Here is an 18925-nt window from a genome sequence, read left to right on the forward strand (position 1 = left end):
CGTCCCCCATTGTTCGGCCGCGGGAGGCTGGGCGAGCGCAGCGCGACGGGCTCGCCATTCACCGAGCCGAGCCCCCCTTCCCCCCTGCCATCTCCGCAAACTTCGGGGACCCGGGGGGGGGCGAGGGTCCCCCCCACATCGCCTAAAGAAGTCCGAGTGCTCCCGCGAGCGAGGACTTGGGCGAAGGGCTGCGCTCACTTCCGCGGCGCTCTCCCCGCAGAAATCCCGGAGCACGGCCCCCAGCGGCCCCCCGCCCCTCCCGGGGGGCTGCGGGGCTGATTTTTGGCCGTGCGCCCTCGCCTTCCCTCCGGCCACCCCCTGCGCACCCAGAGCCCCGGCGCGGAGCCGCCGCGGCACGCCGGGCGGGGGCGGCCCCCCCCCTTTATATCCCCCCCCCCCCGCATCCGTCGGGCACGTTGGGAGATATTGATCACGGACGACTTCATTTTGCATAATTGCGGCTGACAGGGCCTGTGGTTCCCTCATTTACGGAGCAACAGCTCCGAGGGGCTGATGGATGGGGAGAGCGGCTCCCCCTCCACCTCCCCGCGGTCCCCCCCCCCCCGGCAGCCCCGCGCCTGCTGCAGCAAATGGCCGGCGCCCAGCAGCGAAAATCCTCGGCTCGGGGCGCTCCGGCTCTCCTCCGAGCCAGCGGGGCTGGCCTGCAGGGCTCCCCGGCCCCGCAGGGCTTTGTCTGCACGGCCCCTGCCGGGCCGGCTCGGGCCCCAGGTGCGCGGAGACTTGGGTGAAAAAGTGCTTGGGAAGTTGGGGCTTTTTCTCCCCTTTTTTCTTCACCCCCCCTCCAACAACAAACAGCTCGGTTTCTCCTAAACAATGCATCCAAACCAGCCTCGCCCCAAAGTTTATGTCGGGCGCACGGCGCTAACGTTTCTCCCTTGCCGGGAAATGTGGTGTTTGGGTTTTTGTTTTTGTTTTTCCCCGAGCACTTCTGGCGATTCCTGGGTTACGAAAGCAGCATTGCGAGCACCTCTGCAAACGTCTCGGCAGCTACGTGTCCCAACCCCACATCACCTTCCGCAGAGTCGCACGTCCGCAGCGGGCACAGCAAAGCGCTCCGCAGCCCTGCTCCCAGCACAGGGGAAAAAAGAAAAAAGAAAAAAAAAAAAAAAAAAAACACATATTTTCCATGGGAAAAAAAAAGGAAATGAAAGAAAAAGAATTAAAAAAAAAAAAAAAAAAGGGTAAAGAGCAGAAAGTTGCCCGGCAGAGCCGCGCATCCCGCTGCCGGCCCCGCGCTCCCCTCGCGGAGCTCCGCACCGAGACAAAGCAGCGAGTGAACTGCGCTGCAGATGGGCGGCTATGAATTTTTGCTGCTGCTTAGAGCTTTAATTACTCGTTCTTGATCCGTGGGACTACGACACGACACCGCCAAGGTTAAAATGCCCTGAACAGCTCTGAGCAGATGTGAACGAGTTGGCAGACGCGCAAATGAGGTCTGCCTCTAAGCATGATAACAAGTGACTAATACATTGCATATCGCTGAAAGAAAATTATTTTTCTCTAATTTGCATTAGCTTTTTCTCCCTTTTTTTTTTTTTTTTTTTTTTTTTTTTAACGCCAGCGACATTCCCTCCTCAGAGGCAGCAGCCTAATCCTGAAAATATTACTCCGTGACTTTAAAAGATTTGGAAGGAGGCAGAGATTGCCAGTGTTTTGGCTATGCAGCCTTGTTTATCTTTCCGCCTTTGCTCCAAGGCGAAACTAGTTTCGCAAGCAGTATTCTTGCAGAAAAATGGCACATGTCATATAAAACACCAGTTTATAGGAATTGATGCTAAAATTGTTGAATGAGTGCTGGCGTACTTTCACCACTAATAGCGCGGCGTAATCCATAAAGAACCAAGAGGACATTCAAGGCCAAAAGGGAAGGAAAAAGCAAAGATTGGAGAAAAATAGATAACAGGCAGCCAACCCACGGACCAAAATTACAAGAAGGGTGTGTGTGGGGGGGGGATCAGTATTTCCCCTTCCTCCTTGCCTTCCACCCCCAGAACAACCTCGAAAAAATAAAAAGGTAATAGTACGCGGAGGTCACTTGCTATATAAAACGTAGCGATTCTCGTAGGTAGCAAAACTGTGTCAGGTACAAATATAGGCCGGGACCCAGTTCTCCAAGTTCCCTCGACTTTCCAGAGGCTCTTCTGAAAGGGCCGGGAGATCGCTGTGGATACAGGAGCCAACTTCAAGCACAGGCAGCGTCTCATATCCCGCGCCTCGCGAACGCATAAATAATAATAATAAAAATCTAACAGAGGGCTCGGATGCGGAGGATCTGATGAGAAAATAGCCGCTCGGGTTGTTTGTGCAGGAGCAGCTTTCCACCGGGGAGCTGCTCCAAGGGCTCCTGCACATCGAGGTTATCTCGGGCGGCGCGGTGCGATCCCGAGGGACAACAACTTCTCCTCCAGCAGCGCTGCTCCAAAAGCAAACACGCACCGACAGCCACCGCACCGGCACCATGCCCCAGCGCTGCCAGCGGCTCCGCGCCCACCGAGGGGACCCCGGGGGCCTCCCCACGCCCCTACACCCGAGAAGTCCCCGGGGCCCAGCAGCGCCAAGCGCCGCTGCTTCCAGCGGGGATTTCCCGGCCGCAAAACCCGTCGGGGGCCGGGCGCGGAGCCGGCCGAGGAGCGCGGCGGCCTTGCCGGCACCCTTGCGCTGTAAATCAGGCGGAGGAGCAGGAGGAGGAGGAGGAGGAGAAGGGAAAAAGAGGAAGAGGAGGAGGAGGAGGAGGAGGAGGCAGGGGCGGCTTCTCCCCGCCGAGGAGCGGCCCGAGCGCTGCCGCTGACGGCCCGGGCCGGCCCCCGTGCGCCCCGTCGGGCCCCGGGGCGGCGCCCCCGGGAGCTGCTCCGGCCGCAGCGAGAGCTTTTGTGTGCAAGTGGCGGAGAGGCGCGGGCTATTCGCGCTCCAACAGCTGTCACATTATTTGCACTAGCTGTAAACAGCCTTCACATTCCCCCCCCCCCTCCCCTCACCGCCTCCCCTTCCCCTCCCCTCCTCCCCTCGCCACATAGTTAAATCCAGACTAACAATCCACAGTTCGAGATCAAACCAACAACAGCAGCATTGTGTCTGCCTTCATTGCTTTACCATCAACTACTGCAGCTGGTTTACTCGAAACAAGGAACACCCTCTGCCCCCCGCCCCCCGCCGCCCAACCAGCCTCTTTCGGGCGATTGTTCAGGCGGAGCCTCGCCGCCCCGGGGGGCTCCGGGGGGGCCATGCCTCGCCCCATCGACCCCATGCGGCGATACCCGGCGGGGCTCGAGGGGCGACGACTTTGGGGAGTTTGGGGGCAGCGCTGGAGCTCCCGGAGCCGAGAGGAGCCTCCCGCAAGCACTCGCCCCCCTGCCTGCCTCCCCCCGCTGCAGGACCCTGCAGCATCCCCGTACCTGGCCCCGCAGCGCACTCCCCCCTGGGGATCCCGACGACCCCGGCCTGGGAGCATCCCCCGGGGCTCGGAGCCGCTGTGCACAGCGCAGTCCCCTGCCCGCTCCCGTGGAAGGGAGAGGCAGGACAGACAGACAGACAGGCTGTCCAGGCAGTGGGCAGGATGCCGCACGCTCTCGCCTCGTGTGTAGGGCGCAGCTGGAGTTGGGGCACAAAGCCCCGCTCCTCTTTCCCTGCGTTTACACGTTCCTGCATCAGCGACAAACTTAGAGAGGTGGAAGTCACCGAGCACGGGAGAAAGAAATCAATCCAAGGAGACCTTCCCATGCCCAGTACGACACCGAGCACTACCCAAACGGTCTGTCTGTAAAGGGAAATCACGGCGGGACAAATTGCTCTAAAACACATCTGTCGTTGCACGAACTCTTGAAGATACCACGGGAGGGCACCTAGACTTCCACGGTGTGCTTGCACACAACAAGTTTTGGAAGGGAGCAGACGTGATTGGAAGGACGCCTCCATCCCAGCCCGCCTCGCCAAAGGGCAGCGCGCTCCCTCCGCGGGCAGGCAGGGCGCTTCGCAGCGCCGCGACACGTCTCCAAGCAACTTCTGAATCGGATTCGCCACCAAACGATGCCAGCAGCGCGTACTCACAGGTCAGTATCATCCACTATTCATCGCCTATACATAGCTGGAAATCTGCTGGCCTGGTAAAAACCACTGCTAACAAAACAATGTCAGCAAAGGCTGCAACACACTCTGGTGAGAGACGGGCGATTCGTGCCTACCGAGGCTCTTTCAGCACAAAGGCTTTCAGAGGAAGAAGAGAGCGAAAGAGGGAGAAGGGGGAAAAAAAAGAAAAAAAAAAAAAAGAAAAAAAAAAGGAGGGAGGGCTCTCGTGTTTCAGGGCTGCTGTCCCCTGGGAACCAAGAACCAAGTGTAGCTTCAATCAAATGCTGACTTCTCCTCCGGGAGCTCAGTCGGAAACCTGATCTCACTAGCTCATGCCTGCCTCCATGCATATAGGCTGGGTTTTCTTTCATACCAGCAATTTGTATAAAGAGGAGAGCCAATACAGTTTATTGCGAGCGAGATCTCGCAGTAACGGATCGGGAGAGAGAGATTTCTGCAGCTAAAATAAGACAACCTTCAGCCGCCTGCTCAGGGCAGGCCGCGCCGCAGCCTCCCGCAGCGCCCCACGCATGGCTCCGCCGTGGGCGCCCCTGGCGCAGCGCGGCACGGCACGGCTCAGCCTCCCACGCATCTCCCCGGGCCCTGCCTGCATCCTCCCCGGCTGGCAGCAGCCGCCCTGGGTTGGGTTTTTGTGCAACGCCAAGTTACACTTCCATTAAAAACGTTCACCCCGGGAGATCACTTCCTGCTCGCAAGAATTGTTCCGGCTTCTCCCGCTGCTTGCCACTTTAGCCCAAGACCTTTCCACCTTTCCCTCCTCGCCCAGCGCTGCGGGGAGAGCCTGGCGAGCACCCAGCCAGCCCACGGGCAGGGAGATGCCCATGGCACGGCACGGCACGGCACGGCACAGGAGGTCTGTGCAGGTAAGGCAGGCGAGTCCTCCTGGCAGAGCTCGGCGTAACTTTGCTGCTTAATTCTGCACGGGGCTCTGCTAATCCACTTTGTGCTTGCCTGCTGAAACAGAGGGAAAGGAAAACGCCGAGCAGGGAGCACAAATGGGCTGGAGAAAGGTGAGCCAGGGGGACGGCAGACCATGAGAAGGGCTTCCTAAACGCACAGCACAGCCTCTGCTGCTGTGGGCAAGCTGGAAAGGCTTAGACACAACCCAGGAGGCTGGGGTGTGGGAGCAAAGGGGATTGCCCAGGGATCAGGGATCCCTGTGGGATCTTTCCATAGCCTGGAGCTTTCACGTGGAGAAAGTTGGGCTCAGGGAGAGAATTTACGCTGGGAGAAGAGGAGCTCTGCCCATCCCTTCTCGCGCCATTAGCGAGTTTTCTGCGAATTTCAAGGAGAGCTGAGAATACGCCCCCCAGCTTTGATTTCACTCCTCCGCCCCTACCCGCCACCACGCACAAGCACCAGACCCGAGCTGCAGCTCCAGGCAAAGCTCCCCCAGCCCCCGCAGCAGCCCCCGGCCCCAGCTGGGCAGCGAGGGGGATGCCCCACAGCCCGAGGGCAGCGGGTGAGGGACAGGCAGCCCCAGGGCACCCGGCCCACGCAAGCACAAGGACAGCCACCGGCTGTCCCGGGCACGGGGCCCGCTGCCCGCACAAGTACGGGCGTACTTCTCCCTGCTATCAGCCGTGCCAAGCGCCAGCTACGCCGATACTCCCGCGGAGGAGGAGATTTGACTTTTCTATCTGAGGATGCAGGCCCCAGTGTGTTGTAATATGCAAATAGCGAAAAGACGTGCGAGGCCCCTAGGTGAGGTATTCCCGAGCGCTGAGCGAGCAACCTGGGGTGAGAGCGAGCACTCCTCGGGGTAAAACAAAAAAGAGGAGCCCACCCTCGGGGGTAACGAGCCGGCTGCTGGGGCCAGCACCCCTCAACCCACCGCAGGCCGTCCGGAGGAGCTCGGGGAACGACCGCCCTGCAGAGACGCAGCTCGCAGCCGTGGGAGAGCGGCGGAAAGCAGAGCACACCTCGCTCCAAGGCGTCTCGTCTCGCCCCTCCTCGCCGCGGAGCACGCCGAGCACAATGCCAGGCTTTCCCGGTGCAGGCTCCGCCGCGCCGCGCGGCCCCGAAGCCTCCCCCCCTCTCCCCAGCGGTCTATTGAGCACACTCGCCTCTTTATACTGCCCGATTCCCAGTGTGGCTGGTGGATTCTGTGCTTTCCACTTTAATTGTCTTATCCAAATAAAGCTTTGTTTTCCTTAGCGCGACAATCCCAACATTCAGCCCAAGGTTTTCATTGGACAGAGGAGATATTTTATTCGCCGATTGTTTAGAGAGTCGGGGCTTACACGGAGCAGCCCTGGCTTGTGTGCCTCCGCTCACAATGGGGTCTTTGCAGCCCTGTTCCCGGCCGCCTCGGTTCGTTTTCCACCGCGATCGGGACCGCGATCATTTTTTTTTTCCTCTGAATTTCATAGCTCCTCCAACTCTACCCGAGACTTTAACAAGTCTTTTAGTTTGCACCTAGACAATAAATTTAGTTTAATTTAGCTTCCGGTCTTTAATTTTAGCAGGTCTTCTTTTTGCATGCAAATCAATATGGCAATTACCATCTAAAAGCTCGCCCAGCCCCAGGTCAATGTAAATTGATCATTGTCCGCCTTCTACAAAATAACACCGGGAGTCTGTGGTGCATAATGAGATTATACTGGAAACTGTCTTTCAGATCACAAATTATATTTCATGCTGTCAGGATCTTCTCCGAGCGGACTTCCTCACATCTCTAATCGCACGGCACCGGGGCTGTCAGCTCGGACTGGGCTGCGTGGAGGGCTCGTGGGTCGGGGGTGAGAGTCCCAAACAATTCAGGCCACGCCTGACAAAAACCCACGGGCAGGTGCGTTCGCTCGCTAACTTTTCCAGTAGTGGTAGAGAGGAGGAGGGGGGGAAAAAAAAAATCCCCTCGCTGCCAGGAACTGCTGTCCAGCAAACAAGGAAAAATGAATTCCCTGCTGGAAAGCAGCAGAACTTTCCTAAATCTGCTCTCGCTGCGAGCGCTTGGCCTCCTCCTTTCCGTCCCCACCTCTCCTGCTCATCGGTTCAGAGGAGCGCCGCCGGCAGCGGAGGATCCCTGGGGAAACGCGCGCTGCCCCGGGAGAGACGGCCCCGTGCCGCACGGCTCGGCCCGAGCAGGTGGGAGGGAAAAGGTCGCCCCGGAGCAGCCGTCGCCGTGAGCCCGTTCCGCCAAAGGACACGGGGATTAACCGGAGCCAGGGCTGCTCACGGCCACGGGAACTCCCCCTGCCTGCAGCCGAGGCCTCCGCGCTGGCTCCTGCACGCAGCCAGGCGCACACGCGCAGCCGGCTCCGGGAGAGCTGCTCCGGGAGGCCAACGGGGCCAGCCCGGCTCCCTCCCTCCACGTTACTGCAAAATCAAGAGCCGGGGGCTAAAACAGGCCCGCGCCGGCCATGCGTTATTTGCCAAGCCACGCCGGTCTGAGGAGGAAGTATTAAACTCGGCCTCACGCCGCCGTCTCGGAGCCCGCACTAAAACGTGACCTACGGCGGTGCGCGGGGGAAAGATAGCGCATCGTGTGTCACCTGCAGCACGCCGCAGAGTCCCGGGCAACAGCCCCACACCTCTGCCAACGCTCACAAACCCACAGCCCGCTCCTCCTCCACACCAGCACCACCCAGAGCTGCGTCTACACCAGGCGCAACGTGGCTGCCACCCGAGCCGGAGCAGGCCTTGCACCTCTATTCACAGGGGCCACTCGCTGGTCAGAGCCGAGAGACCTTTCAAAGGATGGCCACAGCTTGCCGAGACTACTTAGGGATGTGCAGCACTCCTTATTTCGGGCCACGGTAGCCCCAGTCCCCTCTCCCCGCAAACGACGACCCAAAAGGACATCAACAACTTTGTGTGGTCCGCAAAGTTTGCTTGTGCTGACTGCATGGGGTCCCCAAAGCTCAGTTGCCCCAAAGCTTTGGCATCCCTCTAACAGGACCAGCCTCAGCCTCTTTCTGCCCACACGGCCTTAGAAAAAGTGAATTCTTGTGGGGTGGGGGAAGAGGAGGGCGAAGGGCCGGCAGCTTCCAGCCGCCTGAGGAGCTACAGCTCTGGGCACGTCCTGGTAAAGGCAGACACAGTGCGTGACACGGAGCCTGGGCTGTCCACCCGCGCAGGAATAAAGCCAAGACACCAGTATTGTTTCGAGCCCCGGCCCATATTTGGGCATACGGTTCACACATTCTAAATATTGCTTTAAATATTAGAATGGAGACGTTCGCCAACGGGGCCCGGAGCACACTCGAAGGCAAGAAGTCACTGCTGCTCGCTCTGGGATTACTAGCCTGGTCTTCCCGGCCCTTTTTTCTTTTTTTCTTTTTTTTCTTTTTTTTTTTTTTGGGGGGGGTGTTGTAGAGAGGGAAGCCCCGCTGAGTCTGTTTGTACTGGTCTCTATTAGATATGCAACAAATCTGCCATTTCCGGCGTTGCCTCTATCTAATTAGAGATGTATTTAGATGTGACGTGTAAATAAGCGCTGAGCTGCCTGCTGCCCTGGCTCCGCGGACTGCTCGGGAGCATTTCCAATAAGGCTGTAGCGCCCGGAACCGGGGCTCAGACAAAGAGGAATGGGAATGGTCTGCGCTGCAGGCGAATCCAACAAAACCAGCTTTTATCTATCGCTCTAAAGCCTTAACTGCTTTTAATCTGTACCGCCCAGGCTTGCACGGCACGATCGCATCTCATCCACCGAGAATGTCTCAGTACAAAAGGAAACACGCACACGCCGTGCAAATAACCCCAAACCTCCTGCCAGCCGCCACGCCAGCCTCGCTCGCAGCCTGCCCTCCTGCTCGGCGAGGTGTGCCCGCCGCCCGGCCCGCCGGGTTGCCAAAAACACACCGAGGTCAGCGTGCCTGGCTGCTGCGCACACAGGACACGAGCCCAGGGCTGCCCAGGAAAAAAGGAAACCCACTGACCCCGCACGCACGGCCCCGGGTGGCCACGGGCTCGGCGCTGCGAGGGGAGAAGTTGACGGAGCTGCAGGCGGTGGCGTGAACTCGCTCTCCCTGCAGGGCTGGGATCCCCCACCCCGGGGCTTCCACTGCGGCCCACAGAGGGCACGGCCAGGCTGGGGGGGACATGGGGGGACCAGGGATCACCCCCCGGGCAGGGCTCGCCCACACGCTGCCCGAGTGGCTGCGGTGGCTTGGCCGGTCCTGTGGCCGGCCGCCCCCGGCTCCGAGCGCGCCCCGGAGTTTCCAAAGAGGAAACTCCTGGGAACGAAATAATCCGGCGCTCGCCTCGTGAACTCTTTTCCTGTTGTGGGAAACCGCTCTCAAAAAGCAACTGGGGTGGACGGGGCAGCGCTGGGGTGCGCTGCCTGCGCGCCCCCCCCTCCGCCAGCTCCAGCAGCATCCCTGATACCACTGCGCCCCGCTCCTTCCAGGCCGGGGCTGGCGGCCACGATCCCCTCTCGGCTTTAAGGGTTAACAGCCACCGCCACCAAACAAAACAAAAAAAAAAAAAAAAAGGGAAGAAAAAAAAAAAAGAAAAAAAATATCGCGGTGACCTTTTCCTCTCCGACTCCCCCACTCTCCCTTTCAGGCTCCGGTTCCTGAGCTCGCAGGGAGCCTGAGCGGCTGTCTAGACCGATCTATCACAGGCGGACAAACAATACCAGGAGAAGCCCCTGCCCGGTCCCTCAGCCTCCGCCACTCACCTTAGAAATGGCGAGGAGCAGAAAAGTGACCGCGCTACAATCCTCCCCGGTGTATTTATAGCCTTCCACACAGCCCACCTTCATGCCTGACAAATGAGATTTTGTCTGCTCCCTCAGCGTACGCTCCAATAAACACACGCACACTTTTTTTTTTTTTCGTTCCCCCCCCTTTTTTTCTTTTTTTTTTTTTCTTTTTTTTTTTGGTGCCTGTTTGTTTTTGGTAACATTCCCGGGCTCGTCCCTCCGACCTCGGGGTGGGCGAGGGCCCCCCACGCCCGGGCGGGGAGGCAGGTTTGCCAGCCGGCCAGGGAGGGGCTGGGGGGGGCCACAAGGAAGGAGCAAGGCGGATCCAGCCACGAGTCCACACAGAAACCAACCTGGAAACTTGAACGTGTGTGTGTGTGTGTGTGTGTGTCCCTCCCTCTCGGTCCCCCCCTCACCCCGAGTGCTCCCTGCCAGCCCTCCGGGCTGAGTAGGGACGAGGTACGGCGGCGCGAGGAGCCGGAGGTCCAACGCTGCAAAAGGCTGGGGAATAACTAATGAGCTGTGCAGCCCATTGATCCAGTGCATACTTCCTAATTAACTCTGAGTCACCTATTTGTGACAGCAATTCAAAGAACTGCACCAGGGATAAACTGCAACCCCGGCGTGCGAAGGCAACGGGAGGGAGGGAGGGCGGGCGAGAGGGGGGAGAGGCGGGGAGGTGGGGAAGGAGGGGAGGGGGGGGGGGGGAGGAATTTGCTCCTAATCCTCCTAAAAGCAATTAGGGTGAGCGCTGCGCCGTCTACCTCTCGGAGGGGGGAAAAAAAAAATAATTAAAAAAAAAAAAAAAAAGAGGGAAAAAAAAAAAAAAAGCACGCAGCAGCTTCGGCAGGAGAAGCGAAAGGAAATGAATCGGGGTGTTGCAAGCGCGGCGGCACCGGGCTCCAGACAGCCCTGCGAGCGGCTCGGGGACGGCAGGAGGCGAGAGCGGCGGCGGCGGGGAGGAAGCGAAGCGCTGCGCGGGGAGCTGCGCGCATCTTGCGCGCCTTTTGCGCGGCACCGGGCACCGGCAGGAGCTGCCCCAACCTCCCCCATCCACCCCCTCCCGGGGCCGGGACCCCCGCACCTCGCCCCCTCCCCAGCTTTGTTCCCGGCCCCGGGAGGGGAAAAAAAAAAAAAAAAAAAAAAAAAAAAAGTTAATAGAAACCTTTGGAAAATCCGGGCTGTGCTGCGAGGCTACGTGGTGCGGGCTGGACTCCCCCCGCTCCACTCCACCCCCCCCCCCTTTTTTTTTTTTTAATACAAACACGAATACAAAAGCTGCAGGCTCCAAAGAGCAGATGAAAGCAATGAACGGAGTTTCTGGAAAAGATTCATTAGTGGGAATTAATGCTGCGAGGAGCTCCGAGGCGATACCATTAAAGCCAGTGCCCGCACTTTGTCAGTTTTACACCGCTCGCTACGGCCGGGGCTTTTTTTTCTTTTTTCTTTTTTTTTTTTTTTTTTTTTTCAGTCGGGGGCGAGGGGGAGGTGCTCTCCGCCCCCCCCCTTCCCCTCCTCGATCAGTGAACCCGGGATCCGACAGACATCGCGGAAACGAGAGAGGGAGGGAAGCGAAGAGAAAAAAAAAAAAAACACACACACACACACCAAGAAAGAAAGAGGAACGTGAACGCTCCGCAGCCCTCGCCCCCGGACTCGCTCCGCGAACATCAAATGCGTGCCTCATATGCTGCGCAGAGCCGCCCCGCTTGGCCCCGGCTTCACAAAGCAGCCTCCGCTGCTGCTGCCTCCCCGCCCGGCCGGCCCCCTCCGACCGGCCCTTTGATGGCGAGCCCCGAGCCTCCCTCCGGCTCGCTCCCCGAGTCCCAGCTCCGTTTTTAAGGCGCCCGAAACTTCCGTGTCACGCCGGACCTCACGCCAGGACGGCTGGGCGCACGGGAAAGCCCCGGGCCGCCCTGCCCCACGTGCGCCGCGCCGCCCGCCCCGCCGGCAGGAGGAGGAGGAGGAGGAGGAGGAGGAAGGGGGCAGCGGAGCCCCGGGCTCCCCCGGCGCGGGCACGGAACCGCTGCGGGCTCCCCGTGCCCTCACCTGGCCGCCCCGGGGCGCGCAGCCTCCCGGTGCCGAGCGGGGACCCCCCCTTTCTCCCGTCCCGGCGCCCCGCTCCTCGCCCCGGCCGCTGCCTCGGCGCCTTCCCCGGCACCGTCCCCCCCTCCTCGCACCCCCCCGCGGGTTCTCCGGAGCGGACACCGCCACCCGCGGCTCCCCGAGCAGGCATCTCCGCCAGCAACTGCCTCCAAACTTCCCCTCCCCGGAGGCGCACCGGGAGCGGCGGCGTGTGCCCGCGGCCCCCCAGCCCGACCCCCGCCCCGAGCCGCAACTTTGGACCGCGTCCCCGTCGAAAGGGGGGTGGGAGGACCCCGAGGGGAGCCCCGTCGAGCCCCCCGCCCCCCTCCCCGAGGGCTGCCTGCGGGGCGCGGAGCGGAGCACTGACCTTCCTGCCGCGCCGTGGGTCCCGCCGCCGCCGTCGCCTCGCCTCGCCCCGCTGCTCTCCCCGGAAGGGCAGCCCCGTCGGGGGGCGGGCGTGGGGGTGCGAGGGGGAGGCTGGAGAAAAGTTTCCTCGCCCCCCCTCCCCCTTCTCCGGGGGGGGCGTGCGCCGCGGCTTGCCCCGCTGCGGGCGGGCGGGGAGCTGCAGGGCGCGGGGGGCAGGAGCGCGGCCGCCGCCTGCGCCGACGGGGCAGGTGCCCGCGGGGGGGGCTTCGCTTCTCGGCTCCGCTCGGCTGGGCTCAGCGGCGGCAGCGGGAGCAGCAGCAGCCCGCGATGCTCATTCCGGCTGCCGGCTCTGGTTTGGCAGCGCCATGTTGCTGGCTTGCTCCGGGCGAAGTTCCTGCGCTGGCGAGCGCGGCGCTCCCCACATCTCGCCCGCGCCGCCGTCTCCCGTGCCCTGGCCGCCGCGGCTTTGTGTGTGTGTGTGGCTGGGGATTTAATTCTCCTCCTCCTCTTCTCCTCCTCTCTCTCTCTCTCTCTCTCTTTTTTTTTTTTTTTTTTTTTCTTCCTCTCCCCCCCCTCCCCTCTTTAGTCCGCCGGGAAAGCCGCTCTTCCTCACCTTGCCGCTGGGAGACCGGGCTCCGTCTGCTGCACGCTGCGCTCCCCTCGCATCCCCCCTCCCTCTCTCCCTCCTCCTCCTCCTCCTCCTCCTCCAGCCGCCGCCTCCCCTCCCTTCCCCTCCCCCCGGGCAGGCGCTGCACCGAGGGAGCCGCCGCCAGCAGCAGCAGCAGCAGCAGCAGCAGCGCCGCCACCGCTTTTTCCCTCTGCAAGTTTCCCCCTCCCCGGGCTGCGTTTCCCTGCCCAGGCAGGGCTCGCCCCGCCGCTCTCCCCCCCCCTTTTCGCCCTGACTAATTGATTTGCCCCCCCCCGCCGCGCCGCCGCCGGCCCCCTCGCCTCGCCTCGCCTCGCCTCGCCTCGCCTCGCCTCGCCCTGCCCTGCGCGCCCCCCCCGGCTGGCACAGCTCAGCGCTGCCAGGCTGCGGCGCCCCGGGGGGACCCCTGAGCGCTCCCCGGCCGGCGGGGGAGAGGAAAGCCGGCCCCCCCCCGGCTCCCCCCCCACCCGCCCCGCCGATACTCCCCTCGCTCGCTACCCAGAAGGCCAGTGGAGAACCGCAATTACCATAAAGCTCCGCTCACTCCGCTCCGCCAAGCTGTCAAAACCCCGGCGGCGGCGGCGGCGGCGCTGCCAGACGGCGCTGCGAGGCTCCGCGCCCGGCCCCGCCGCGATGCAGCCCCCCCGGGACGCCCCCGGCCCCTCCGCCACCCGCCCCTCGGAGACCCCCCCCGACCCCCAACCGGGGCTCCCCGTCCCCGGGCGCTCCGGCTCGGGGTCCCCCCGTGGCGCAGGGGCATCCCCGCCGCCCCCCCCCTTTCTCTCTCACAGCCCCCCCCGCCTTATAAAGGGGTGTCCCCCCCACACACACACAGAGCACCCCAGCTTCGCAGGGCTCGGCCGCGCTGCTGCGCGCGCCTGCCCCCGGCCCCTTCTCCCGGCTCTAAAATCGGGATGGAAAAAGACGCTCGTTTGTCAACGTCTGCATTGCGCGGGGCGGGGGGGCCGGGGGGGACCTTATTAAAGCGCGCTGTCGCCTGATCCGGCTTCGGGAGCCCGTAAGGCGCTTTCCGCAGCGTGTGAACGGGGGCGGCCGCCGCGGCGGCTCAAGCGCGATTCCCCTCCGCTGCCGTTCCTCCGGCCGCTTTAAGGTTTCTGCCCGGGTTCAGGAGCCCTTTAATCTCCGGGTTGGTAGTTATCGGCTGCATCTATTTACTTTGGCACGGCAACTTTTGGCTCGCCGAGCTCGCCTCGTAAATTTCGCGTCCGTAACGCCCGGCTCCGGTCCCGCGGTGACCGCGGCGCGGAGGCTCCCGTGGCCCCCGGGAGAAGCGGGGGGAGCCCCGGGGCGGCCCCGCACCGCCCGGCCGGGGGAGCGGAGATCCCGAGCAGCTGGTGAATAGCGCGGATATTGAGCCCCAGGGGGGGATTTTTAATCGCGCCCCTGCGAGAAAAAAAAAAGCTCCCGGGAGCGCAGCGAGGCAGCACGGCGGGCAGGGAGCGCGCAGGGAGCGCTCTGAGGATGGCAGAGCAGGAGTTCCCGAAAGTTGGCCGTGGCCAAGTGCTCCCTCCTCCTCCCCGCCAAAAAAAAAAAAAAAAAAAAAAAAAAGGACGGAGAATCTCAGCCACGTCAGGAAAATCGCCAGGGTCGCCAGCTGCCCGGGGCAGGGGGAGGTGGGGGGGACACGGAGCGCGCACGGCCCAGTCACGGCTGGCATTTCGCGAAACTGGCTTTGGGGTTTTCGCTACGGATCTCAGAAGAAGTCGCCCGTCTCGAAGCAGAAGTGAAAGACCCACCGGCTGAAACCCAAAACTCCGCGCCGCTCGCCTTCCTCGCCCGGCAGCGGCCGGGCCGGGCCGGGCCGGGGGGCGGTCGGTGGGCGCACGACCCCCGGGGGGCTGCGGGCAGGGCCGAGCCGCGGCCGGCGGGTTTGCTGCCGGGGCGGCGGGCCACGCACGTGAAAAAAAAAAGGCAGCCACACGTTTTTTTAATCTCCGATAACAAGCAGAAGGACACCTGGCCTATTACGCTGTAAAGCTATTTTTTATAAAGACGTTTTAGGGCTAGACATTAAAAGTTATTAGACTGAACACACGTGAGTTACAGACACACAGCTGGAGGAAAGGCCTCTGCCTTTTTTTTTTTCTTTTTTTTTTTTTTCCCCTTTCCTAGGGAAAACCTCGTTAAAATCGCTCCTTTCGGTAGGAAAGCAGAACTATCGCGGCTGTCGGCGAGGTGGCCGCAGCCGCGGCTTCCCGGTTGCGCTGGCTCCCGGCTTTGTCTGTCCCCGCGGGGCCGGCTCCGCGGTGCCATCGGCCCCCACTTGCATCACAAAAGTCGCCCGCTTCCCTTCCCCCGGGCGGCAAAGTCCAGATCACATGCGTCTGCCTACGGCGTGGGCTTGGGTGTTTTTTTTTCTGTGGTTTTGTGCTTTTTGTTTGTTTGCCGTATTAATTTCTTTCTTTCTTTTTTTTTTTTTTCCCCTTTAACCGGTGATTTCAAGTTATCTCGCCGAAAACTCGCTCCACTTTTTTTTTTTTTTTTTTAATTTTATTTTTAACCGTAGTCAAACTTTTCTTTCTTTGTGCGCGCCGTTTCCTCCGCGGCGGGGAGGAACAGAACCGCGCTTGTTCGCCTCTGTGCCTTTTTTGTTCCCCGGGTCCCCGAGCTTTGCCGCGGGGAGGCCGCCCAGCACATTGGGGCTTCAGTTCGCTCCTCCCGCGGCCTGGCTCGGCCCGGCGGCGAGCACGGCCGAGCTAAGCCGGGAAAACACAGCTCGCTGCCGCCTGCACAGCGCCGGGCCCTGCCCTCCCGCACGCCCCGGGGGGAGCTGACCCCCGGGTCAGGCCGCTGCGCGCTGCTCTCGGCCCGGAGTTGGGGGGGCTTCTGCGCACAGCTGCTCGGGGCTCCGTGCTGCTGCTGCTGCTAGTGCTGCTGCTAATAGTGCTGCTGCTGCTGCTGCGGAGCCGGGCGAGGATGCGCTCGCACGAGCGGCAGCTCCGATAATGCGAAGCACTTAACCTCCTCGTAAAGACAAATCCATTGTTAATGGCAGAATGGACTTCTCGCAGGAGGCTTCCAAATGGGACGGCTTTACTCCGGCTCTCATTTACCTCCAGCGAGGCCTCTAATGGCAAGCCCCCCCTCTCCTCCCCCTCCCCGCTCCCCTGGCCCGCACGCCTGGGCTCCCGGCAGCTCCGTGCCGCCTTCCTCATGCCCCAAAAGTTGGGGGTCGGGACCCCCAAGCCGAGAAGCCCCCTCCGGGCCTCCCTCCCCTGCCGGGAACACGGCGAGCGGAGAGCCCGTGTCTCCTGGGCTCGGGGAACGAGGGAGAGGGGAGCCGGGCGCCGCGAAGGTAAAATGAATTAATGCGAGCGAGGTGCTCAGACAGCCTGGTGATGAGTGCTAGGAAAAGCCTATAAATAACAGATCACTGTCCTAAGCTCTGAATTGCCCTGCTTGAGTGTGTCTTAAATCAGACCTTTATCATTGCTTATTGTAAGGCTGTTTTTAATGGAAGTGTAGAAATCTGAATAACAAAACAAGACAAGCCTCAATTGGCGTTATACGGGGTCTGCGGCGCTTTCAGACCTGACACGGTGCCAGCATATTGTTACACCGCCATGCGAACTCCCCGCGCAATCAAGGGGGTTTTGCATAGCACAAGTACTATAATTTTAGTTCGCAGTTCAGGGCTACTCTGTTGACAGGAGATCCATTATTTCCAGCCCCCCCCCTTCTCCCCTCCCCTCTCCCCAGAAGAGCCCGAGAACGCCTTCGGTTCAGGGACCGAGCGGCGCGCTATCTCTCGTACAAAGGAGAATGACAAATCTCCCCGCTTGGCTCTGCTTTGCTCCGCACCCTTCCCCCGCTCCACAAAAGAGCCGCGGTGCCCGCGATCCCGAGGCCCTGCTCTCTCCGTGCTCGGGAGAGGCAACCCGCCACGGACACCCCGACGGACACCCCGACGGACACCCCGATGCTCTCCGGGCTGCCCTCCAGCCATCGGGGCCCGGGCAAAGCTCAGCAGGGTCGCACAGCCCCCAGCCTCTTGGGATGGGGAAGGGGGCAGTGGGGTTGTAGGAGGACAAGGGGAGAGGGGCGCGGGGCTCCCCCAGCTCTCCTGCTTTGAGACCTCGGCCATTTTGTCTGCTCGCGGTGTCCCCCCCCCTGCGGGCACCGGGATGCAGGCAGGGGACAAACAACCCCCTGTCCCCAAGCAAGGAGCAGCGAGGGCGAGGTGTAGCCATCACCTCCCGGGCCCCCCGGTCCCAGAGGGGTGCCCGAGGCTGGCGTCGGGTCCCCGGGCTCCCTCTGCGCCCCCCGGCCTTGGCTCGGCAGCCACCGCGCTGCGGAGTTTCTGTATCATCCGCCGGCCGGGGGAAGCGAAGCGCCATGGTTTGAAGGTGTGTTTGTGCAGCCTGCAGCTTGTATGTTAATAATTGGATACAGTCGATGAATCACCTCCGTCCTCCTTCTGGTTTTGTTTTTGTGTTGTGTTTTGTTTCAGAGTGTGTGTGTGGGGGGGGGGTGGGGAGAGAAAAGCCAGGAGACGGTGCCGTGCCTCAGCCCTGAATACCAATTCCGCGGCCGGGTTCACAAACACTGGGGTTATTCACTCCGCCCCAGAGGTGACAGCGGGCTCCGGGCCGCCGGGGGCCTCCGCCGAGCTGCGGAGCGGGCTCGGCTCCCGGCTGGGAGCCCGCAGCGGCGGGTGGCTCGCCGGGGAGCCTACAAGCCAAAGGAGAGCCTGCAACATCAAAGCGGCAGCGGAGCGGGGGCAGGGAGGGGCTCTCGGGGTGTACACGTGTGTACTTTTCCAGAGAAAAGCCCCTAATTTTGCAAGTCGGATCCTTTTCTCTCTCTCTCTTTTTTTTTTTTTTTCCGCTCGCATGGCAGACACGCGGAGAGATTCTTTAGTCCTGTACTTAACACTTCACAGTGTTTTTAGCAATTAAGGCGAGAGGGGGGTGGGTACAAAGATAAGCCACTTTTGCGCCCTGCAAGTGTGAAAGATAAGATAACAGTAAGCTGGGGCAAAACGTCTGCCTGCAGCCTCCCCCCAGCGATTCTGATCGGTCACCTCTTATCGCTGAAAATGTTCATTTCGAAAGCGGCTTCGAACAACAACAAAAAAAAAAAAAAAAAAAAAAGGGAAAAAGAAAAGTATTTTCCGCTTAGAAATGCCATTTAAAGCCCTGTCCTCGCTCCGGCTCCCCGCGTCCTCCCCCCGCCGTGTGCCCGCACCGGGCGCGGCGCACCTCCCGCATCCCGGCGCGGCTCGGGGAAGCCGGATCGCGCAGGTAAGGAGGGGACCGAAGCCCTCCGGGCCCTCCTGCCCCTTGAACCCCCCCCCAAAAAACCCCCGGCCGCCTCGCTGCCTCTCTCCCCGGCCTGCGCCAGCCGCGCCGCAGGATCCCCTGCCGGCGGCGGAGCTCGGCGCCGCCTCGCCCCTGGCTTCCTCCCCCCGCGCCCCCCCGGCCGCTTCCGACCCCGCGGCCCGGCAGGCACACACCGGGCACGCCGCCCGGCCCCCGCCCTGCCCTCCCCTCCCCTCCTCTCCCCTCCCCTCCCATCCCCTCCGCCGCCGCTGCCCGCGGGCAGGATGCGGCCGCCCGCTCCTCCCCGCCCGCCGGGCAGCGCCCACGCCGGGGCCGGGGCCACACGCCGGGTTTCCCCCCCGGGAGGCCTCGCTCCGTCGCCGTCGACCGAGATCCCGGGGGAAAAAGGCCGGGCGCCGCCGCCCCGAGGGCCAGGCGCCACCGCGCTGCCCTCGGCAGCCGTGCGGGGCGTGTGCGGGGCGCTGCTTGCGGCCACCCCCGGCCCCGCCGGGGCCACCGCAGCGGCCCCCGAGCAGCCCCGACGGGCAGGCGGCCGGGGGGGGGCTTCCCCGGGCTCGCCGCAGCAGCCGTCTCCTCCCGCCGCCCTTCTCAGAAACACCTCGGTGCCGCGTTCTCGGAGTGAGTGGGTCAGCAGCTGATGACAAGGGGAAAAAAAAAAAAAAAAGAGAGAGAGAGAGAGCGAAAAGAAGAAGAAAAAAAAAAAAAAAAACACCCTCCCAAAGCCTAGCCTGGCGCGATTACTCATCCCCAGAGTTCCCCTAAGTCAGAGAAACT

General features: G+C 61.9%; 1 protein-coding gene across 6 annotated transcripts in view; it reads right to left on the reverse strand.

Annotated features, from left to right (window-relative positions):
* The window catches only part of BCOR (BCL6 corepressor), a 73057-nt gene that overhangs the window by 39069 nt on the left and 15063 nt on the right, over positions 1–18925 (reverse strand). For 4 of the 6 annotated variants that reach the window (XM_084515795.1, XM_084515797.1, XM_084515796.1 and 1 more), the window contains exon 1: positions 12204–12805. The exons of 1 other annotated variant lie outside the window; for it this stretch is intronic. The gene's annotated coding sequence lies outside the window, so the exon portion shown is untranslated. One more of the 6 variants, XM_084515792.1, reaches the window with a different exon arrangement.

The sequence above is a fragment of the Aythya ferina genome, assembly GCF_964211825.1.
Source record: "Aythya ferina genome assembly, chromosome: 1".
Lineage (NCBI taxonomy): Eukaryota > Metazoa > Chordata > Aves > Anseriformes > Anatidae > Aythya > Aythya ferina.